The sequence below is a fragment of the Medicago sativa genome, chromosome 6 (assembly GCF_051527215.1).
Source record: "Medicago sativa cultivar Bolivia chromosome 6, Bolivia_mono, whole genome shotgun sequence".
Taxonomy (NCBI): Eukaryota; Viridiplantae; Streptophyta; class Magnoliopsida; order Fabales; family Fabaceae; genus Medicago; species Medicago sativa.
Window position 1 is genome coordinate 85,904,414 of NC_140754.1, and position 25,895 is coordinate 85,930,308.

At 36.8% G+C, this 25,895-nt stretch overlaps 1 long non-coding RNA gene across 3 annotated transcripts; it reads right to left on the minus strand.

The window, feature by feature from the left end:
- Positions 1–1,518: 1,518 nt before the first annotated feature.
- On the minus strand, positions 1,519–5,237 carry LOC146917715 (uncharacterized). Of its 3 annotated transcripts, none has more exons than XR_015015844.1 (4): positions 3,863–5,237; positions 3,719–3,786; positions 2,225–2,426; positions 1,519–2,141 (listed from the first exon to the last, which is right to left on the minus strand). It is a non-coding gene; the product is annotated as an uncharacterized LOC146917715 (long non-coding RNA). The 3 variants fall into 3 exon arrangements; XR_015015843.1 differs by adding an exon at positions 3,450–3,551 and having other exon boundaries at positions 3,719–5,237; XR_015015842.1 differs by having other exon boundaries at positions 3,719–5,237.
- Between the last annotated feature and the right edge of the window lie 20,658 nt (positions 5,238–25,895).

The window sequence follows — 25,895 nt, forward strand, 5'->3', positions numbered from 1 at the left end:
TTGAGGATACCTATTTTTTCATACATTGTGATATTGTAAACTTAATCAATCATTTTACTCCACTAAATAATCACAGATGTCATGTAGATGCATACGGTGGATCGTTACGTTTTTCCGGTTTTTTATAAAACATTGTTTGAAGAATCAGAAAAACGTAACAACCCACCTTATCTTTCAAACATTGTTTAAAGAGTAAAAAAAAATAACTTTTGCCTATATATTTATGACTATGATAAATGTTTGATTTGTATTTTCATGAGACAATTTTATTTGTAAATTCCTTAAACAATGTTCTGTTGTCGATGCGGAAATGAGGCGCGACGCTGTCAACCCAAAAATTGGCACGGTGCGGGAACGGGACGCGTAGCGGGCGCTATTTTGGTGGTGCAACCACTAATACATTTAATACTAAATGTCATACTATTAAAAAAAATATACTAAAATACCTTGTACATTACTACAAATTTCATGAAGTATTCATAATATAAAATGAAAGGGATAGTAAAATCGAAAATCGCAAATACCAATTATATACAACTAGTATATATTATTGTTTTAATATTGATAGGTCTACTTTTACCCCTTTCCACTTTTGACATGCGCCGACGCAGGCTGGTGAGTTCAACTTTTTAAAATTTAAAAAATTATTTCCAAGACAAGGCTACTATTTTTTGTTTCTTTAACAAGTGTCTTTATTGTTAGGTATAGATCCTCTCCATTTATAAAAATAAATGGAAGATGCAATTTAAAAAGACCCTTGAAAAATATATAGTTATAGGTAACTTGTGCATTATTTTGCACACTCAGGTAAGGAATTTTTTTTTTTTTTTTTTGTTTACACACTCAGGTAAGGAATTCAAGATAATTCTACTCATATCTTTCATTTTATATCTATAGTAGTGTACACCAATACTTAATAACTTTAACTTAATTTGTAAGAAAAATATTACGTTAATTTAATAAAATTACTATTACCTTTTTTATCAAAAAATAAAATAAAATTACTATTCCCTTTTTCCATTTATATCATTCATTAATATGTGTGAAATAAGTGTTCCACTAACCGAGAGAATGTAACCAAAAAAGAAACTGTGAGACAGAGACTACAATATGTGGAACTAAAAAGCTTAAGAACAATTTATAAAATTTATAAAACCAGTTCTTACAATCCCTTATGTGCCCAGCCAATATATTCACTATAGCTGGTTGTTGTAACTAAAACAATAACTGCAAAAATCCAACCAACAATTACCATGCAATGCAGAGCATAACCAACAATCATTTGTATTACCAGAAAGGTTTAAATGTGTAATTGGTCCCTGCACTTTTAACAGATTTTGGCATTGGTCCCTGCACTTTTTTTTGTTTGGCATTGGTCCCTGCACTTTGTAAAAATATTGGCATTGGTCCCTGCACTTTGTAAAAATATTGGTATTGGTCCCTGCACTTTGAAAAAATATTGGTATTGGTGCCACGTGGCATGAAATGATTGGGACCAATACCAATATTTTTCCAAAGTGCAGGGACCAATACCAATATTTTTACAAAGTGCAGGGACCAATGGCAAACAAAAAAAAGTACAGGGACCAATGCCAATATTTTTACAAAGTGCAGGGACCAATGCCAAACAAAAAAAAGTGCAGGGACCAATGCCAAAATCTGTTGAAAGTGCAGGGACCAATTACACGTTTAAACCTACCAGAAATACACTCCCTATCATTCCACATAAGCCTTTCACACATCTCCTTTGTTCACATTGTTGTGAAGCTTCTATCGAACTAAGTCCAAATCTAAAGTATTCTTGACACTGCAAATATAACAGGTTTTATAAACTACAAGCATAAGAACACAGAGAATTAATAAATAACTAGTTTGAAGTCAATGGGCAGAGGATTTTGGCAAACAGCAACACTAACAAATATCATCAGAAGTTCTATTATTCCGTTATATCCATGATGATATATGTAATTGTGTTTTTTTATAGTCCAAAGAAGATTGAAATTTTCATGTTAAGCCAGACTCAAATTTTCACATCTCTAAAAGAAACCACCAGTACATAGTGTCTCCAGAAGAAACCACCTTCTTGCAAAGCCAGTTTGGCACAGTCTTTTCCAAAATCTCAATCTGTTCTTCAGCTTCTCCTATTGAGAGGACAAGATTAGTTAGCCAGAATGTTTATTACCAAGAAAACATGTACATTATAATAAATAGAATTAGAACATACTAATCTCAACAAAATCTAAACAGTTCATCATTATCTTTTGCAAGAGCTCCTCTTTTGTGATTGAAGTTCTTTTCACAGATTCAAATATAGAGTCAATCACGTTAACCAGTTCCACCAATGATGAAGGATTGTTATCCGATGCATCCACACAATGTTGATCTACATTGATTTTCTGAAAAGAATGACCAAGGTTCTCATCTACCTGCATCGAGAAACCAATTAACAAGAAATCCATTACTTTTGCGATAAAATTTGCTTTAACAATAAAGAAAATTAAGGAAAATGATGTTGATCAAATGCGAAGTGTGGAAGTAAGGGATATTAGATATCATGAATATGGGAGAATAGTATGACAATACTGTTGTTGATTTCCAAAATAATGGAATTACTTTGGAACCAAAAGTTGTAACTCTTCACCAAGAGTTGTAACTCTTCATGGGAATCATTCATATAAATTATTGATAGATAATGAACCATAACATTGATTCAAGTGTACATTGATTCAGTCTCGTTAGCAACATTCTTCTGAGAAAAGTGTCTTTTAAAAGATGGAGTCAGATGTAAGTTGTCAGGCGACAGTTCAATTTCATTGGAAGTTGATGAAAGTTCCGTTGACATTATATGAGAAGTTTCTGAAAATAAAACACACTACAATCATTTCCTTTTTTGAAGAAGACACTACAGTCACTTCCTTAATCAATGAATCAAAGGAAATGGGCGTTTGTTCAAATTTAGCTAAGCTACAGTTCCTTTAGCGTTAGCATCTATTTCACAATACTTTGCACTAAATCGTGGTTTGTTAAAATTCTATTACGGTATAGCGCGCGTGCACACACACAACTCTAGCACCAACACTTATGATAGAAGGATCCTTAAAAAAAAATACTTATGATAGAAGGTGTGTTCAATGTCTGACACACACCCCACTGTAGCACCAACACTTGTGATAGAATGTGTGCTCAATGTCCGACGCACGCACACATAGACACAACTCTAGCACCAACACTTATGATAGAAGATGTGTTCAATGTCTGACACTGTCATTTTTTTTCAAATAATTTCCGGTGTCGATATGTCACTTTTGTGTGTGTTAGTACTTCATAAAGATACAAAATTAAATATTATTTCAATCAGATAAAAAAAATTATCAAAATACAACCATAAAATGGTTAGTACCCATAAATAAATCAATTAAATTTGAGGGAATTTGAAAAAAAACAATTACCTCTTGTTGCAAATATTTTGAAAAGTTTGAGACTTTTTATGCAGATGCAACAATCTAAGTGCACAACTCATATCACTAAACAAATCAGCAATGGTCTTGAACCTGTATTAAAATAGGAAATTATATTTTTCTGGAAGGTGGGTTTGTGGATCCTTGAAAAATATATAAATAGGAGGATCAAAATCGTGATTGAGGCAAAATACATAAATCAACATTTAAACTTTTAAAAGAGACCTGCAGGATATAGTATATTTCCAGTAGAATCTAACCTTTTTCAGATTCTGTCTTGCACAAACTTCTTGGAAAACTCAACGTGTTTTCACCAGAGAGGTGACATCTAGAAAGGATTAGCTTATTAATAACAATCAACAGGAAAACACTTATGCTGTAATATTATCTTTTCAAAGAGCTACCTAGTAATGGGAGTGCTCTTGAGCTACATTAATATCTTCCATCAGTCAGATGTGGAAAACTCGAGACTCTTACATCCTGAATGATCGAACTCATCTAAGGATTCCTGAGCTGGAATTTTCCTTATCTACGTAAAATATTCCATCAAATCTCAATATTTTAAGTTTAGACATTGACCCCATGGTGATACTTGAAAAAATCTCAAGATTTTCACAATCTGAAAGATTGAGTTCTTCCAATGAAGGCAACTTGATAGGTGGAAAACTCCGCAGATCATTCCAACCTTTAATCTTCAAGAATATAAGTTTATCCAATGACCCATTCAACAAGGGAGAAAGACTCTTAATGCTATGTAATTTTGAAAGAGTGAGTTCTTCTAATGAAGCTAATTTGAGAGATGGAATAGTTTGGAGCTTTGCACAATCAACGACCTTCAAAATTTTAAGCTTATCGAATGACTCATCCAACGTGACAGAAATACTCTCAATACTAGATAAACCTTTAAGATTGAGTATCTCCAATGAAGCAAATTTGAGAGGTGGAATAGTTTCGATCTTTGGACAATTTTCGACACGCAAAAATTTAAGTTTATCCAATGCCTCATCCAACATAGGAGAAAGACTTTTAATGCTATTTAATTCAAAAAGATAGAAGTACTCCAATGAAGGTAATCTGAGAGATGGAATAGTTTGGAGCTTTGCACAACCTTCGACCTTTAAAATTTCAAGCTTATCCAATGACTCATCCAACATCGGAGAAAGACTCTCAATACTAGATAAATTTTAAAGAAAGAGTTTTTCCAATGAAGGTAATCTGAGAAGTGGAATATATACGAGATTAGAACACAGGCAAATCTCCAAGATTTTAAGTTTATCTAATGACTCATCCAACATGGGAGAAAGTCTCTTGATACTATGTAAATCTGAAAGATCGAGTTCTTCCAATGAAGGTAATTTGAGAAGTGGAATATATATGAGATCAGAACACCGGTTGACCTTCAAGATTTTAAGTTTATCTAATGACTCATCCAACATGGGAGAAAGACTCTCAATACGACATGTTATGCAAGTCGTCCCTGAACGTGCGGATTCCCTTGTTATGCAGGGCATTCCAAATATTTCCTGCAAAATCACGACATGTATCAGGGCCTCTAAAGCTGAGGAAAACATCGTATTCGTATCCATCATTTGTGATGGATGATGAGGATGGTGATGCAGCCATGAGAAGAGGGGAAAGGTGTTTTTGAACAAAAGAAGAGTGGAAAGGTTAATTTGTATTGAGTATGGAATATGGATGATGTGATGAAAGTGTTGGGTTGGTAACAGATATAAAGGACTCGAAATACCATACTTTACATCAAATGAATTAAGAAAATAATAAAACTAATTAAATATAGCCATGTGACCGAAGCAATGTGAAGTGTGAAATGAAGATTACAGGTTAGACTAATGAAATAAAAATATGCACAAAGTGTTGAATTAATGATAAAAATACCATCCTCTACGAAAATATGCATTAATTACGTGGGTTAACCACCAAATTTGTTTTTATCTATTATTATTTGTTTACCAAAACTGTTTAGCCAATGAAACTTTCCGGTCACAATAAGTGAGAACACGTTTTTGAAAACTTGAAATTTGAGCAATATATAAATAAATTTGGCAAAAAGATGAAGTTTCCTTTGCAGTCCATGAGCAAAAATACAAAATAGGAGAGAAATCATTGTTTCTTTTGTTTGACCAATTAAATAGGATAAGTTAAAAAAACATCCATTATAAAAAATGGGTTCCTAACACAAAATGAGTAGTACATAAAATGATGTAGCCCACATAAAGTTCAACTGCTTAGAGTTAAGAGAAAGAAGTTAGAAGTCTTAGGTTGAAACCCGGAAAAATAATAAATATTAATCTGAAAAGATAACTACTAATATTTGCCATTAAAAAAAAATGATTGCATGATTTGAACAAGAAAATTTTAAAAAAAATTAATTGGTTAACACAGTTCAAATACATGGTTAATTAATCACATTTAATGGATGATTAATTGATATACTAGATGTCGAAACTTATTAACCATCAACAAATTTTATTAACTATAAATTTAGGTGTGGTAAACAATAATTACATATGTCAAATCTATATGCAAGTGAACACCTGAAAGTGATATATTATAGGAAAATGTTTAATCTCGTGACATGCATTTTCCCAAAAAGTTCACGAATGGCAATAAAGAAGATTCTTTGGTATGCAGCGCTTTTTCTCCGTGCATCAACAAAGATAATAGGCACTTTAATAAAACTTACGATGGCTGTTAATAAATAAAAATTATATACTCCAAATCATGGAAGAGTTGTCTCTCTATAATTGAGCCACATGTATAAAAGTAAGGTGGATCGAAAAGGTGCAATGGTAATATATAGTTGAAGAAACATTTGAGTGTAAATGTGGCTATATATATATATATATATATATATATATATACGTGGTTGGTGGTGTAAAATCCAGACTTAAAATGCAAGCGGTGTGTGAGAAATCATGCAGTCATGATGTTGTCGGGAAATTATCTCTCGCGACATATAGCAATTCTCTATATTATATGTTGGAGACTAATGTTGGACTAACTCTAAGTTTTTCTTGGTTTCTTGAAAACTCAATGAAATGGGACATTGGAAGATTTTGCTCAAAGTGACAAACCAAGTATGAAATTAGTATCAATGGTTCAAAGGGCAATAGCCTGAGATAATTGAAAGAAAATGCTTATTCTCTGTTGCTTTGTTTCCCATGGAAGTCACTACTAAGTTTCCGAGAGTGATGAGTCCTTTCTCTGAAATTTCTATCACCAAGGACAATTCCAAGAGGATTTACTGCATTAGAAACCAATGCCCTGCATTCTCTAAACATTTCATATATAGGACTTGCATGTTGCAACACATTATTTTTGTTATCAAAATTTGAGCATGAGTTTATAATGTCTAAGAAATGAGATGTTTTTTGCCATTCAACCATATCGATTCTTAATTTTAATGAGACAATATGCCAAGTAACAAAACATATTATTAAGCAAATATTATGTGCTTGAGAAACATGTGTTGATAGTAGAGATCAAAGGTAAAGATGCAGAATGATAGAAAACACGAATAGAAAGAAGCATAGCATCAATGAGGAAGAGTGCATATTGTATAGTGAAATAAAAGGTGAATGTTATGCTGCCATTATCGGACCTGTCATTGAAACGAAAATGATCCTGCAAAAAAGATCATTGTTGGAAAAATCACACTCAGAGGGAGAAGGATAAAAGAATCATATGAAGATGGCCTACAATAAAAATGGATGAGCCTATAGATCCAATGGACGGGAAATATTGTGTGTACGGCACACAACCTAAAATGGATGAGCCTATAGATCCAATAATCATGATTTCTTACTACCAAGTGGTGTCCTAAGTAGTGGACAAATACCTCGGCTGTGACTGATTTGCAGCGGGAAAGATGTGTATGTTATTCATATTGTAGGTAAAAATGGAAGCATATTGCTTAACAGCAAATTGAATTACCAACTCATGTTGAACTTTATATTGGAGTTTTTTTTAAACGATTAATATTAGTATCGTTAATAATTGTTGGTATAATTCGTGGACCTAAATGCATACTAAAGGAATTATTGACAAAACAATAGTCTATATTGCATTGAATTTTAAAATCGACAAGCAAATAGATACAAATTTTTATTCCAAGAATGACAAGTAAAAATGAATAGTGGAATTACAAAATTACACTACATAGCATATATGTAGAACATGCACTTTTCACACTAGGCTGTATATGAATGCAAAGATCCAACAAAATAATTGTGATTCAATGCATAGCATTACCAGCAATCATTTGCAACACAACAATTAACATTGATTATCATTCTCCTTTGGTTACCCTTGACAGAACTGAGTCCAAATTTAATGCATTCTTGACACTGCAGATGGTACACGTTTTAATTAGAAACTCATAAAGAAAATAATAAATAACAAGCTACTTTACGAAGATTTTGGCTAACTCATGCCATCAAAAGTTTGATATTCTATCCATAAAAGAGAATCATACTTTGAAACCACAAAGGTCTAAACATAAATAGAAAAAGACCCACCAGTACATAGTGTCTCCAGAAGAAACCGCCTTCTCGCAAAGCCAGTCTGACACATATAGAGTCAATCACATTAACCAGTTCCACCAATGATGAAGGATTGTTATCCGATGCAACCAAACAATGTTGATCTACGTTGATTTTCTGAAAAGAATGACTAAGGTTCTCATCTACCTGCATCGAGAAACCAATTAACAAGAAATCGATTACTTTCACAAGAAAAAAATTACTTTAACAACAAAAAAAATTAAGGAAAATAATGTTGATCAGATGCGAAATGTAGAAGCAAGGGATATTAGATATCAAGAATATGCTTAAGTATGAACAATTATAAACACAAAGTACAGGCATACTTGTGAACAATGACTAAACAAGAGATTTGAGTAAAGACAAAATGAATGAAGTGCAGTTAGTATATCCCTTTGTTATCGTCAATCTAGAAAGGAAGGATTATTCTAAGGAATCGACTAAACTACGATATTATAAGTGTGTTATAAATAAAAACGTTACCGTTTTTGTATACCCATCCTCGATGTTTTACTCTAAATCTTCGACTTGTTTCTCACCCAATATGTTCATTATCTCTAAAGCTCCTCTCCAGAATTTAACATGAACTACTAAATGTCAGGAAAATAAATTGCTTTCTTTGCAAGCTCTCCGGCAAGGATAGATTGAAAGGTACAAAATAGAATAATAAGTGATTATCAAAGTATTAATTTAGGGATAAGTCGAAAATTAAAACCAAAACTAGATAGCATGCGCACACCTCCTAAGGTGGGGAAACAGAATCAAAAGATTTGAAGTCATGGGCTTTCAACGCAGAAAACAGATGGTTGAGGGGAGATCTTATGTACTGGTGTATTAATAACATTTGGTTGAATACACATGGACAGGGATTCCTTCTGCTTTCCTCTTCCTACATTATTATCACTCACACAATCAGACAATGGTGTACATTCTTTCTGCCATGTGCTTTTACTTTCTTGGTAATCCAGCCAGTCAGATTCGTGCGACGACAGAGAGTTTTCAGATGATGAAAAGCTCTGAACTTGATTAGTCTCGTTAGCAACATTCTTCTGAGAGTGTCTTTTAAAAGATGGACTCAGATGTAAGTTGTTCAGTGACAGTTCAATTTCACTGGAAGTTGATGAAAGTTCAGTTGACAAATTTATAGTTCCATCTTTGAAAATCAAGTTATAAGGTCTTTGCCTAAAGAGCTCTGATAGTGTGGCCTCTGGAATATCAGTCCCCTGATATCCACAACAAAAAGCAAAAACAAAAAATTAAAATTAATTCTTCTGCATACTTCTAAGAACAAAAATAAATATAGTCGATCTTTTAAAAGATGGAGACAAATGTAAGTTGTTCGGCGACAGTTCAATTTCATTGGAAGTTGATGAAAGTTCTGTCGACAAATTTACAGTTCCATCTTTGAAAATCAAGTCATAAGGTCTTTGCAAAAAGGGCTCTGTTAGTGTGGCCTCTGGAATATCAGTCCTCTTATATCCACAATAAAATGCAAAAGCAAAATTAAAGTGATGAAATCGATTCTTTTACATACTTCTAAGAACAAAAATAAATATAGCGGAACCAGACCCAAAGAAAAGCAGTTGTCAAAAGATAAGCATAACCAGTAGCAAAAAAATCTCATAAATCATAATCATCATTACATTTACAATGTAATCATCAATTATCCAATATCAACATACAACCTTAAAATGGTTAGTATCCATAAATGAATAAATTAAATTTGAGGGAATTTGAAAACAAAACAATCACCTCTTCGCCAGAACTTCAACCTGTTGCAAATATTTTTGAAATGTTGGAGACATTTTACGCAGATGCAACAATCTAAGTGCACAACTCATATCACTTCACAAATCAGCAAAGGTCATGTACCTGTATCAAAATAAATACAAAATATTGAAGAAAAAAAAAACTTCAAATTCGATTGTTTTTCTATAAACATTGAAAAAATGTTAATTTAATTTAGGGTTCATACTTTTTTGGAAGCTGGGTGAGTGGATTCTTGAAATTGATGGGTAATAATGGTTCAGTCTTCTTCTTTGGAGTTAGACATACAATTGATTTATCAACTATATGGAGAATCTTCTCACAGTTGAAATCTGAAGTTTCTTTCACTGATTATCCAAAAATTCAATATTTGGTGAGTTAGACATACAAAAATTAAATATTTCTGCCAAAACTTGAACAAATTAACATCCTACAACACTAAAGAGAAAATTTTATGACTATCTGGGTAAAATGAATGATATACTTACTTCAACATCCCGAGTGTAATACAATGTTAGCATCATTCGCTGGGTTGGTGAATCGAATATCCTCCATGCTATTTTTCTCTTTCAATACATGGACTCCACTATACATGAACGCAGAGACACCAAAATAAATCTCTGCATGGTTCCACTTATTTTCTAAAAGTGCTATGTCCATATTATCATTGAAGTTCTCCGTTTGCATATGAAAAAGATGCAAATGATACATATCCGGCCGTTGTCTCCAACGTATCTCTGAATTAGATTTATAGATAAAACTATTGCCGTTGATGCTCACTCTTATACCATGATATCCAAACCAAAATGTCAATGGAGAAACAACACAAAGAGCTATGGCAGGAAATTTGTTACGAAACCAGAAAGAAATTGACAATCCTGCCTCGCATTTGTGGTCGAACCACTCTGGAATCTTTGGAACCCGTGGCAAACGAAAGCAAGTGTTTCTAGCCTCATGTAATTCCTGTTATTAAAAAATAATTAATGTAAGTTTAACTATATCAAAAAGAATATAAAATACATTACAAACAAAAACAAAATGAATCATAACCTGATTTAGTAATTTGCTTTTGCACGACGAAGTCAACGATATGCAGTGTACTGCAGATAACACTCTTAAGCGTGGAGGAATCCCTTTAATTTCGTGAAGTTCCTTACAATCATCCAAGACAAGTTTCCATAAAAAATGACACTTTTCTATAGATTTAGGAATAATTGTGAGTTGATTGTTTGTTAGGTGTAATTCTTTCACATTGGCAAACAACATAAGAGTTTTTGACAATAATTCATCTGAAAGTTTAGCATTCCTGACACAAATATACTTTACATTTGAAGATTGCATTGCATTCACTTTTTCTTCATTCATGATGGTAAGTTTAGGATGATTTCCATCTGATCGGTTATCATACTGACAGTCACATGGGTGAAATGATGGAGGCTGAGTAAGATTGTGAAATGGAAACGGTGATTCTATACTGGGAGTGTCATCCAAGAGGAGTCCTAGTATATTTCTCATCTCTCCCAATATTTCTGGAAAACTCTCGAGACTATAACAACATGAAAGATTGATATTTTTCAATGAAGTCAAACTAAGCTGTGGCATACTCTTAAGCATGATGCAGAATTCAATATTCACGAATTTAAGTTTATCCAACAACTCATCCCGCACACTTGAAAAACTCTCGAGCATAAAACAATTTGAAAGGTCAAGTTCTTGTAGCAAATCCAACTTAAGAGGCGGAATACTTCTCAGATTGTGACAATTTTTAACAAGCATATGGTTTTAAGTTTTCCAAGAAACCCGTCAACCACAAGTGGAAAATTCTCAAGACTATAACAACATGAAAGATCAAGTGTTTCTAGTGAATCCAACTTGAGAGGTGGAATACTCCTGAGACTGAAACAGTTTGTAACAAGCATGGTTTTAAGTTTTCCAAGACACTCGTCCACCACAAGTGGAAAACTCTCAAGACTATGACAATCTGAAAGTTCTAGTGTTTCTAGTGAATCCAACTTGAGAGGTGGAATACTCTTGAGGCTGACACAGCTTGTAACAAGCATGGTTTTAAGTTTTCCAAGATACTCGTCCACCACAAGTGGAAAACTCTCAAGACTATGACAATCTGAAAGTTCCAGTGTTTCTAGTGAATCCAACTTGAGAGGTGGTATAATTCTGAGATTGCGACAACTTTTAACTTTCAGGGTTTTAAGTTTTGCAAGAAACGTGTCCACCACAAGTGGAAAACTATCAAGAGTATCACAACATGAAAGTTCTAGTGTTTCTAGTGAATCCAACTTGAGAGGTGGAATACTCCTGAGACTGCGACATTTTGTAACAACCAGGGTTTTAAGTTTTCCAAGATACACGTCCACCACAAGTGGAAAACTCTCAAGACTATGACAATCCGAAAGTTCTAGTGTTTCTAGTGAATCCAACTTAAGAGGTGGAATACTTTTGAGATTGCGACAATTTTTAACAAGCATGGTTTTAAGTTTTCCAAGAAACGTGTCGACCACAAGTGGAAAACTCTTAAGAGTATCACAACCTGAAAGTTTTAGTGTTTCTAGTGAATCCAACTTGAGAGGTGGAATACTCCTGAGACTGAGACAGTTTGTAACAAGCATGGTTTTAAGTTTTCCAAGATACTCATCCACCACACTGATAAGTGCTCAAAAGTAATATATTTCATGTGTTAAAAGAGGCATTTTTAGTGACTTGTTATGCAAGTTATCTACGGAAAAGCAACCAATTGTTGTAATTATACCATTTATGCTTTATATGCCTAATTCTACCCAATTTATGCAGGAAATGACAAGCAAGGACCAAAACTCAAGTTGTGTGAACCAAGCAAATCTCGCTTACGCGAGGTCATCTCGCTTAAGCGAGATTCCTCCAGGGAGAAGCTCAACCTTCGCTTGCATCTCGCTTCCAGGGTCGCTTGTGGTTTTTGGCATCTCGCTTACGCGAGATCATCTCGCTTACGCGAGATTTCTCCAGGGATCTGATGAGCATCTCGCTTTCCATCTCGCTTCCATGTCGCTCAAGCAGGATTCTAAGGCGGTTTATGTTTGAAGCAACTTCGCTTGCGCGAGGTATAACTCGCTTACGCGAGATACAACTTCATCAAGGAGCAGGGCTACGTGGCAAGACTTCATTGGTTATTGTTAGATATTTAGGCATCTCGCTTGCGCGAGATGCAGCTCGCTTAAGCGAGATTGCACGTTTTCAGCCCATTTAAATACAAGTTTTCCCTCTCTCTAGGACTAATTCACTATTCCATTGAAAACATTTTACACATTTCTAGAGAGAGGTTAGAGCTATTTCATAGAGAGAAACACAAAGCAAGTGATTAAGGAGTAGATTCAACCCTAGATTCATTGAGACATCAAGGATCTTGGCATGGAATCTTCATCTTTCCTTCATTCCTTGCATTAGTTTACATGTCTATATGTAACTAACCTTCTTTGTAGTATTGAGGTAACAATCAAGCTATTATGTAATCTTTTGATCTTTTAATATATATGGTTCTAGCTATATGATTCAATATTGTTGTTATTCTTGCTTTTAATGCTTTCAAAGAGATTCAAGATGATTTGGACACAAACTCTTGAATCTAGAACTAGAATAACAATCTATCTTATGTTATATCACTCTTGACAAGTTTGTAAACCTTTGATAATTACTTTTAATCAAGATTTTAATGCTTTCGGATGCTTAACCAGGCTGGACACGGTCGATTAAGTTATCCGATCGACTTTGTTATCGTTTAAGGAATTTGGACACGAATGTTTAAACGATAACCTAGAAATAACGATGTCGCTTTGGACACGAAGGATATTGTAGAAATGATTGTAATAATATTGGTTATAAAGCTAGAGTCTGTTAATCGATCGAGAGATTGCTGCTGTTATGCTTGCTCGTTATCTCATACCGCAAGCGAAATAGTTCGATCCCCTCTCGTTTTTACTTTAGTGTAATTTATGGATATAGTGTTACAAACAAACTTGAATATATCCAAACCCTTAATATGAACGATTGTGTAAATGCTTATGATTAACGTAACTCCCTGTGGAAACGATCCTATATATACTCACGTGTACATAGTTATATGACGTGTAGGAAAAATCTTACATCAAAATGGCGCCGTTGCCGGGGAGTTACCGAAATTTTTATCATAAGTATTGAAACAATTTTGTCATGTTAAGTCAATTTTGCACAAAATTCTTTCATGCATATACTTATACACTTATGTCATTCATTATTTTTTATGCTAACCACCTGGTATAGTCTTGGTGAACTTTGTTTATGCGAGGTACCGTTGATAAAGGAGACCTACAATTTGATCCAGAAATTGAGAAAACTGCTAGGTTACTTAGAAAGCAAGCAAAGGAAGCTAGGAGATTAGCCAGGCTGGCTCAGCCGGAATCTTTACTTTTTATTCCTTCTCCGTCAGGTTCGGTGCATACTATTTCACTTGGTGATTCTTCACATTCTTCACCATATTCATCTCCGAAGAGTGAAGAAGAAGTAGTCATGGCTCAGGAAAATGATAATGAGAATGCTCTACCTATGTGGATTAGTCCGAGGAGGCTAGCTAATCTTGGCAATCGTCATGCCAAGTCAATTGAGCTGAAGTCGGGGTTGATTAACTTGATTACTCATAACCAGTTTACCGGTATGGATCATGAGGATCCATATAAGCATTTAACCAACTTTTATGTTACCGCCGGTACACTTGGTATGAAAGAAGATGAGGAAGAAGGTGTGTTTGTGCAATTGTTCCCTCATTCTTTGATCGGGAAGGCTAAGGAGTGGTATCTTGATCAACCAACTTCTTTGATGGAAAATTGGGGTGAGCTAGAGAAAGCATTTCAAGAACGGTTCTTTCCGGAGGATAGGCATCTTGAGGCTAAAACTTCAATTACAACTTTTGCTCAAGGTCAAAGTGAGACTCTTTGTGAAGCTTGGGAGCGTTATAAATCATTGCTAAGGAATTGCCCAAAGCATGGATTTGATAGCCAAATGCAACTATATCTTTTTCGTCAAGGGCTTCAAGATATGTCCAAGACGATGCTAGATGCAAGTGCTGGAGGTTCTATTGCTATGAAAAACCCAGCTGATGCTGTCAAAATCATCAACCAAATGGCGCTCAACACAAGAAAATCTTCTCACAATCGGAATCCTAATCAAAGGAAAGCCGGTATTCTTGAACTTGAAGCCAATGATGCGGTCTTAGCTCAAAATAAGCTTCTCACTCAACAAGTAGAAGCTATGCAAAAGGAGATGAAAGCTTTGCCTAAACAAATTCTTGAATCTCTCAAGCAAGAAGGAGGAACCGCTCAAGTCTATACTTGTGGACTATGTACGGGGGATCATCCAACCGGCTATTGTCCCGAACCCGGTTCATTTGAAGAGGAAGAGGTCAACTATGTGGGAAACCAACAAAGGCCTAACCAACCACATCAAGCCGGAACCTCACAACAATCCCAAAATCCGGGTACTCCCAATTCTCAAGGAAGGTATCCGGCCAATCAAAACTACCAAAGACCTTGGAGAACACCGTACAACAATAACTATCAATATCCACCATCAAACTACTACCAACAACCTTACAACAATCAATACCAAAATCCACCACCAAATAACCCCCAACAACCGAATAATTCCCAAAGCACCGAGGAGGTCTTGAAACAATTCATGCAAGTGTCCATGGCTAACCAGAAAAACACCGACGCGTCCATCAAAGGCCTTGAAACGCAAGTTGGTCAGTTAGCTCAACAAATGGCTCAAGGTCCTCCGCAAGGTGGAGCTTTCACCGCTAACACTCAACCAAATCCTAAAGAGCACCACAAGGCATAGCAGTCAAAAGCTATAGCTACAAGGAGTGGGAGAGTAGTAGGTATAGGGGTAGGTGATGATATTGTTGTTGAAAATAAGGATGATGAAGTTGTCAATGAGGAGGACAAAGAGGAGTTCGAGGAGGATAGTGTAGAGATAGAGGAGGAAGTGTATATAAAGAATAAAGAAGCATTAGTTGAAAAAGAAAAAAATCAAAAAAGAGATCTAGAGTTACAAGAGGAGATGGAGAGGAAGAATAAAGATGTGGGGAGAGATAAAGGGAAGAAACAAGTAGTTGAGAAGCAAGTGGTGGCTCAACGCTTACCATACCCACATGCTCCATCGAAGAAAGACAAAGAGCGGCAATACGCAAGGTTTCTTGAACTCTTCAAGAAGTTACAAATTGATATACCATTCTCGGAAGCCTTGGAGCAAATGCCGGTCTATGCGAAGTTCATGAAAGATATCCTTTCCAAGAAAAGAAGAATCAACGATGAAGAGACGATCCAAATCGATGCCAATTGTAGTGCTATTATTCAAAGAACGTTGCCTAAGAAAGAGCAAGATCCGGGAAGAGTCACTCTACCGGTAGCTATTGGCACAACACGTGTAGGTAAAGCACTACTTGATCTTGGATCAAGCATCAATCTCATGCCCTTGTCCGTTGCCAAAAGAGTTGGTGACCTTTGTATAAAGCGGACTAGGATGATGTTGCAATTGGCCGACAAATCCTTTGCAAAACCACTAGGTATGGCCGAAGATGTTCTTGTAAAAGTGGACAAATTTATTTTTCCGGCTGATTTTGTGGTTATGGATGTCGAAGAAGATGAGGATGTGCCTATCTTAATGGGAAGGAATTTCATGCAAACGGCTCGGATGATGATTGATCTTGATGATAATATCATGAAGGTCAAGGTAAATGATGAAGAGGTTACCTTCAACATCCGAGAAGCTTTGAAGTACTCGAAAGACAAGGGTGCATGTTTCAAAATAGATGCAACCGAAGAAGTCATCTTGACTACTCGGAAGCAAGTGCACAATAGAACACCCCTTGAGAGTGCTTTGGTGGACGCACTCAATGCTATTGATGAAGACGAAGCAAATGCCATTGAAGAGTGTTTAAAGGAGCTAGATTCCTTGAAGGAGGTTCTTCCTAATCAAGCCATACTTGAAGATTTGAAAGAAGAATCCAAGGAAGAAGCCAAAGTTGATGACACCAAGGTAGAATTAAAAAATTTACCATCTAATTTGAAGTATGTTTTTCTTGAGAAAGATGGTACAAAACCGGTGATCATTAGTAGCTCCTTGTCCATCAATGATGAAACCAAGTTGGTAGAGGTTCTCAAGGCCAACAAGGAAGCGATAGGGTGGAAGTTATCCGACTTGAAAGGGATAAGTCCATCTTATTGTATGCACAAGATTATGATGGAAGAAAACTTTAAGCCGGTAGCACAACCGCAACGCCGCTTGAATCCAAACATGAAAGAGGTGGTGCGAAAGGAAGTAGTGAAGTTACTTGAAGCCGGCATGATCTATCCTATCTCGGATAGTGCTTGGGTAAGCCCGGTTCAAGTAGTTCCCAAGAAAGGAGGAATGACGGTGATCACTAATGACAAAAATGAGTTGATCCCAACTAGAACCGTCACCGGATGGAGGATGTGTATAGATTATAGAAGACTCAATCAAGCAACAAGGAAGGATCACTTCCCCTTGCCCTTCATGGATCAAATGCTTGAAAGACTCTCCGGTCAATCCTTTTATTGCTTCCTAGATGGTTACTCCGGTTACAATCAAATCGCCATGAATCCAGATGATCACGAGAAGACGGCTTTCACTTGCCCCTTTGGTATTTTTGCTTATCGAAGAATGCCATTTGGCTTGTGTAATGCACCCGCAACTTTTCAACGGTGTGTTCAAGCAATCTTCTCCAAACTTATTGGAAAATGCATGGAAGTGTTCATGGATGATTTCTCGGTTTTCGGTTCATCATTTGATACGTGTTTGAATAGCTTGGATACCGTGCTGAAGCGGTGTATCGAAACTAGCTTGGTGCTCAATTGGGAGAAATGTCACTTCATGGTTACCGAGGGTATTGTCCTTGGTCATAAGATTTCTGCTAAGGGTATTGAGGTAGACCAAGCAAAGGTCGATGTCATAGGAAAGCTTCCTCCACCGGTAAATGTCAAAGGTGTTCGGAGTTTTCTTGGTCATGCCGGGTTCTACCGGAGGTTCATCAAAGACTTCTCAAAGATCGCAAAGCCTATGAGCAACTTGCTCAATAAAGATAAGTCTTTTGTTTTTGATAATGAATGTCTTGATGCATTTGAATCTTTAAAAGAAAAGTTGACCACCGCACCAATAATCATTGCTCCTAATTGGGATTTAAATTTTGAATTAATGTGTGATGCAAGTGATTATGCTGTTGGTGCGGTCTTGGGTCAACGTAAGGACAAAATTTTTCATGCTATTCACTATGCAAGTAAGGTTCTAAATGAGGCACAAATCAATTATGCCACAACTGAAAAAGAGTTACTTGCAATAGTATATGCAATGGAGAAATTTCGTTCTTACTTTGTAGGTTCCAAAATTGTTGTTTATACTGACCATGCAGCTATCAAGTATCTCCTTACTAAGTCCGACTCAAAGCCTAGACTCATCCGGTGGATGTTGTTGCTTCAAGAGTTTGACTTAGAGATCAAGGATAAGAAAGGCACGGAGAATCTTGTAGCTGATCACCTTTCAAGGTTGACAAACAATGAGGTAACCAAGAATGAACCGAAGGTTCGTGAAGAATTTCCAGATGAACGGTTGCTAGCTATCAATGTGAGACCGTGGTTTGCCGACTTGGTGAACTACAAAGCAACCGGGTTCATTCCGGAAGATTTCGAATGGCAACAACGCAAGAAGTTCCTTCATGATGCTAACCACTATGTGTGGGATGAGCCTTACTTGTTCAAAATTGGAGCGGACAATCTCTTGCGTAGGTGTGTGGATGATGAAGAGGCAAAGAAGATCCTATGGCAATGTCATAATTCGCCCTATGGAGGTCACTTCAACGGGGAGAGAACAGCCGCAAAGGTACTTCAATCCGGGTTCTATTGGCCAACTTTATTCAAAGATGCCAATTTACATTGCAAGTATTGTGATGAATGCCAAAGAACCGGATCAATGTCAAAAAGAAATGAGATGCCTCTACAACTCATCCTCGAAGTGGAAGTGTTTGATTGTTGGGGTATAGATTTTGTTGGCCCTTTTCCTTCATCATATTCAAATGAGTACATCTTGGTAGCTGTTGATTATGTTTCAAAGTGGGTGGAAGCCGTAGCATCGCCTAAAGCCGATAGCAAGACGGTAGTGAAGTTCCTAAAAAAGAATATTTTCACCCGGTTTGGTACACCAAGAGTTCTCATTAGTGATGGAGGGTCACACTTTTGCAACACACAACTTGCCAAGGCCCTAGATCATTATGGAGTTAAGCACAAAGTAGCATCACCGTATCAGCCGCAAACGAATGGACAAGCCGAAGTTTCTAACCGGGAGGTCAAACGCATACTTGAGAAGACGGTCTCTACATCTCGGAAGGATTGGTCGGCTAAACTTGATGAAGCTTTGTGGGCATATAGGACTGCATACAAGTCTCCTATAGGCCTCACTCCTTTCCAAATGGTCTATGGCAAATCTTGTCACTTACCGGTCGAGCTCGAACATAAAGCATTTTGGGCATTGAAGTTCCTAAACTTTGATCAAGAGAAGGCCGGTGAAAGAAGAAAAGTTCAAATGCATGAGCTTGAAGAATTGCGAAATCAAGCTTATGAATCTTCAAAGCTCTACAAAGAAAGGACCAAGAAGTATCATGACAAGAAGATCATTCTGAGACAATTCATGCCGGGACAAATGGTATTACTTTTCAATTCAAGACTGAGGTTGTTTCCGGGCAAATTGAAGTCTAAGTGGTCCGGACCTTTCATGGTTAAAGAGGTCAAACCGTACGGAGCTGTTGAACTTGAGGACCCAGTCACCAAAGCCAACTGGACTGTTAATGGGCAAAGGCTTAAGCCCTACTTCGGTGGTGAAATTGATCGGTGTTTGACGACGATTTCACTAATCGAGCCATGATTTCTTCAAAATGCGTCAAGCTAAGGACGTAAAACAAGCTCTTGCTGGGAGTCACACCCAGTTTTGTAAGTATTTTCATGTTTTAATGCATTTAGGAATAGTTTCATGAGCAAAGCAAAGTAAGAAGCATATCTGGAGAAATCTCGCTCAAGCGAAGTTAATCTCGCTTAAGCGAGATTGTTGCATTTTCGAATTTTTGGTTCTGGAGAAATCTCGCTTAAGCGAGATGACCTCGCGCAAGCGAGATGAGTTTTGAATTTCAAAAAGTGTAACGGTTTCCAAGGGGATTAACTCCCCTTAACCACTCCCCCATCCACTCATTTTCCCCTTTTACGGTTTCCATATCTCTTCCCCTCAAATTTCTTTTTCTCTCTTCTCTCACACTCACAACCATCAAACACAAACCTCAATTCATTCTTAGTTTAAGCAAGTCAAGCATTTCATTGCATCCATTCCATTAATCTTGCTTTTGCATCATAACAGGTTTGTTTTCCTTTCCAATTTCTTGTTTTCATTTTGCAAATTCACTTTCTCAATTTGTGTAGAAATGGCTAGGTTAGGGAAAGATGTAGTTGTTTGTGACTAGAGACTGTTTCCATAGGATGTTAATGAACAAGAATCACAACTCAATACCATGAACACTCACTTTTGGAACATAGACCCATTTTTGAAATTTTTGATAAATTAGGGTTTTGAGTGGTTCTTGGAAAAATGTTGTGATTTTGGTTCCTTTTTGGACTTTGGTACGTTATAGAAACCTAGGGAGATGAATGTTGTGATTAGAAATGCTGATTGTGTTGAATATGCTGGAAAAGTTCTGAAATTTCGCAGGTACAGACAAATCTCGCGCAAGCGAGGTTCTTGAGCAGAAATCTCGCGCAAGCGAATCTTCAAAGAAAATTCTGGAAATATCTCGCTTGCAACTCGCTTAAGCGAGCCACAAGCGAGATTGTTCTGTACCTCTGTTTTTAAAGTCTATCTGCCTTAACCTTTTTGATTCCATACATGTGCTGATTATTGTTCTATACTGTATATGGTTTTCCTGGTTGTTTTGCAGATGGCCCCCAAAAATCAACCAAGCAAGAAACGTAAAACCACTGCTTCCTCATCCGGTGTTGTAAACCGTCCTGCACCCTTACCTAGAAACCCGGACCGTACCATTTACACATCCAACAAAACATATGCCAGGTTTCTCGAGCTGAAAAAAGAGAAAACCTGGCATGATAAAATTTTCCGGATTAACCCTGAGGGAGAGTATGCTGACATAGCAGCCGTTTTCACTGAGAGAAAATGGGAGAAACTCCTTAACCCATACCCCAAAATCAACCTGGACCTTCTGTGTGAGTTTTATGCAAATGCCTTACCAGATTGTGATGCTAAGGAAATGCAAGCTGCATTTTCCTATACCACCATGGTGAGAGGAAAAACCATCCGCTTCGATAGGGATGCTATTAATGATTACCTAGGCAAACCTTACACTTTACCCGAGTCCGATGACCCTGACACACCTGCCTTGTGTCCTTATGGGGAAAGAGAGGAGGCTGCTGATTGGAACCTTGGTAAGATAGAGAGGGAAATTTTGCTCCCAGGAAGGACTTACACTGAGTCCAAAGCGGGTAACCGAAACTTGGCAGCTTTCTCTGATATGAGGCCTAAAGCTGGTATTATTTTTAAGTTCTTGGTTCATAATGTCTGGCCAAAAAGCCATGTCACCACAACTCCAAAGAAAGTGATGCCTCCTCTGATTTGGCATATTTGCAAAGGAAGGGCAGTGGATGTGGCTGCAATTATTTCAAGAGAGCTGAAGCATGTAGCTCTCGGTGGTGTAGCAGGACCAGAGACCAGACTCGCTTTTCCGGGCTTTATTATGGGCTTACTTAGGCACCATCAGGTACCAGTCACCGAGCCTTTTTCAGAAGAGCTGGTATCTCCCATTGATGACAAGTACATTCGGGGTTATATTTCTAGAGCACTATCTAAGGGTGTTGCTTCTTCTTCTCAAGTACCCCAACCTGAGGATGTACCCCAACCTGAGGATGCACCCCAACCTGAGGACTTTCCAGAGCATGAAGATCCTCACCAGACTATGCCACCACCTCAGCAGTCAGCCACTTTTGATTTTTCATCTTTTCAGGCATATATGGCTCAGTATGAGCAGCGAGCAGTTGAGAGAGCTCAGGCACAGCAGCAGCAAGCCTTTCAGTTAGCTCAGGCACAGGAGCTGAGAGAGAATCACATAATGGATCAGCAGGCTGCTATCTTCCGCAGCAACCAGGGCATCTACTCGCATCTTTACGATGCTCACATGGATCCCCGGTGTTTTATGTTCACTCCTGCACAGTACTATGATTCCTGCATGTGGCCTGGGGACAGGCCAATCTACCCAGGAGGGGGCAGTGGTGCAGCATTTGGTGGAGCAGCTGATGACTTTACTAGGACAGCCAGTGTCCACATTGGTGGTGATGCGGTGAGGACAGCTAGTGTGCATGGGACAGCTAGTGTGCATGGTGTCGATGATGATCCAGAGAGGACAGCCAGTGTCCATTTATCTCAGCAGGATGATATGGATGATGATGCGGCACACTGACCGCATTCTTTTGATGCTTAGTTTACTTTGACTTCTGCTTTGACTTTTTTAGTTTATGTTTTTATTTTTATGCTGGAACAATTTTATCGCTTTTGAACTTATACTTTTTGAGCACGGTTTTGGGTGTTCAATACTTTGGTTTAATTTTAATTTCGTTTTGGGTTAAATAGCTTAGCTTGTTGTTTGGTTTTTAACTTATTGCTTTGGATGAAATTTTTGATTAATCTTGCTTGTGTTTAGTCAAAAGAAAAATAATGCTCATGAACATCAAAGTTTAAAGTGCTCTATGGAGCCAATTATTGAGCAAAAGCAGGTGAGTGATAATGATATGAATTGTGAGAAAGCGCATTGCCAAGGTATTGGTTTCCTGTTATTCTAGGTGTTGCTATGAATTTGAAATTTGTACTGTGCACAAAATATATATCATTTAATTCTTTTCATAGACATAAATATTTTTGAACCACTTAGTACTTAACATAAATGTGAGGTAGCTTCAATCTGTTGTATATATGCTGGAGACCAATAATCACCGTCTAACTTGTTTTAGTTATGTTAAATCTGATAATTATTTTGAATTGTTTGAAAGCATGGAAAGGATCAAGGCACTTTTTGAATTGAGAGTAACCTACTTGACCACATAAAGCCTACCTGTGAGAAGAGCGAGTATCTGATACCCCAATCTGAGCCAAATGAATCAAGTCCTCAAACATGAACTGTCAATATTCATAAGCACAATGCTTGTTGAATTTGCCTGAAATTTTTCAAAAATCCAGTTCATGGTTGAATCTTATAGGACTTTGATAATTTTACTTTGTTGAACCCTTAACCTTTTTGTACTTTGTCCCTTGCCTTAGGATAGGGGAACATTCAATTAGAGTTTTGTTGTATTCAAGTTGGGGAGAAAAAAAAGGAGGCATTATATGTTAAGTTATGGTGAAGTTGTAAAATAACCTGACAACATTGAATCAAAGAAAGAAAAAAAAATTGTACATTTGAAAAAGAAAAGAAAAGAAAAGAAAAAGAAAGAGAAAAATCAAAAATAGAATAAGTTGTCAAGGTTATAAGTTTGATTGTTAATCACCGAAGGTTTTAATTCTTGGTAGGGAAGTATTGGATTTCAATTTGTGATACAAAAAAAAAAAAAATGTTCCTCTTTGATAGGCTTTCTGATCAATTGCCCCACATATGACATTTCTTTTGTAGCCCGGCCAAGTTATAACCCTTGCAAGACCTTTTGATCCATGCTTTTATGCTTTTTGAGACGATATTTGGATGGACACCTAACTTAAATAGGATGTTAGCATGATTGTTGGATGTGTGTTCATTACCTCATTCATTGTTATCATTATATTGCATATACTTTCAAAGAAGTGTGTTAGGTGTGGTTCATAGATAGATATGTTTATACTTTGAAGTTTATGATGTGTATTTTGTGCTTAGGACTTGTTTCACATTTATAGCTGTGCTAGGAATAATGGAGAACTTCATGCTTGCCGGCACTTTCACATTTGAATCACCACTTGAAAATTTTTATTTGATTTGAATTGTTTGGTATTGTGCTAGAAAGCTTGTCCAAAGCCTTGTGAGTTTCCTTTTGATTCTTTTGTTTGAGGACAAACAAAAAGCTAAGTTGGGGAGAGTTTGATAAGTGCTCAAAAGTAATATATTTCATGTGTTAAAAGAGGCATTTTTAGTGACTTGTTATGCAAGTTATCTACGGAAAAGCAACCAATTGTTGTAATTATACCATTTATGCTTTATATGCCTAATTCTACCCAATTTATGCAGGAAATGACAAGCAAGGACCAAAACTCAAGTTGTGTGAACCAAGCAAATCTCGCTTACGCGAGGTCATCTCGCTTAAGCGAGATTCCTCCAGGGAGAAGCTCAACCTTCGCTTGCATCTCGCTTCCAGGGTCGCTTGTGGTTTTTGGCATCTCGCTTACGCGAGATCATCTCGCTTACGCGAGATTTCTCCAGGGATCTGATGAGCATCTCGCTTTCCATCTCGCTTCCATGTCGCTCAAGCAGGATTCTAAGGCGGTTTATGTTTGAAGCAACTTCGCTTGCGCGAGGTATAACTCGCTTACGCGAGATACAACTTCATCAAGGAGCAGGGCTACGTGGCAAGACTTCATTGGTTATTGTTAGATATTTAGGCATCTCGCTTGCGCGAGATGCAGCTCGCTTAAGCGAGATTGCACGTTTTCAGCCCATTTAAATACAAGTTTTCCCTCTCTCTAGGACTAATTCACTATTCCATTGAAAACATTTTACACATTTCTAGAGAGAGGTTAGAGCTATTTCATAGAGAGAAACACAAAGCAAGTGATTAAGGAGTAGATTCAACCCTAGATTCATTGAGACATCAAGGATCTTGGCATGGAATCTTCATCTTTCCTTCATTCCTTGCATTAGTTTACATGTCTATATGTAACTAACCTTCTTTGTAGTATTGAGGTAACAATCAAGCTATTATGTAATCTTTTGATCTTTTAATATATATGGTTCTAGCTATATGATTCAATATTGTTGTTATTCTTGCTTTTAATGCTTTCAAAGAGATTCAAGATGATTTGGACACAAACTCTTGAATCTAGAACTAGAATAACAATCTATCTTATGTTATATCACTCTTGACAAGTTTGTAAACCTTTGATAATTACTTTTAATCAAGATTTTAATGCTTTCGGATGCTTAACCAGGCTGGACACGGTCGATTAAGTTATCCGATCGACTTTGTTATCGTTTAAGGAATTTGGACACGAATGTTTAAACGATAACCTAGAAATAACGATGTCGCTTTGGACACGAAGGATATTGTAGAAATGATTGTAATAATATTGGTTATAAAGCTAGAGTCTGTTAATCGATCGAGAGATTGCTGCTGTTATGCTTGCTCGTTATCTCATACCGCAAGCGAAATAGTTCGATCCCCTCTCGTTTTTACTTTAGTGTAATTTATGGATATAGTGTTACAAACAAACTTGAATATATCCAAACCCTTAATATGAACGATTGTGTAAATGCTTATGATTAACGTAACTCCCTGTGGAAACGATCCTATATATACTCACGTGTACATAGTTATATGACGTGTAGGAAAAATCTTACATCACACACTTGGAAAACTCTCGAGCTTATAACAATCTGAAAGGTCAAGTGTTTCTAGTGAATCCAACTTGAGAGGTGGAATACTCATGAGATTGCGGCAACCTCTAACACTCATGGTTTTAAGCTTATCACCAAACCCATCTACCATATGTGAAAAACTGTCAAGACTAGTACAACCTGAAAGATCGAGTTCTTCTAGGGAAGGTAACACGAGAGATGGAATAAGTCTGATTTTACTGCAACATATAACCCTCAAGATTTTAAGTTCTCCAAGAAATCCACTCACCACGGGAAGAAAACTTTCTAGACTATAACAGTGTGAAAGATTGAGTTCTACCAGTGAAGCTGAATTGAGTGGTGGAACACTCTGGAGGTTATTGCAACCTATAAATCTCAAGATTTTAAGTTTACTCAAAAAGCCAACAGATTCATCAATTGTAATTAAACTAGGAC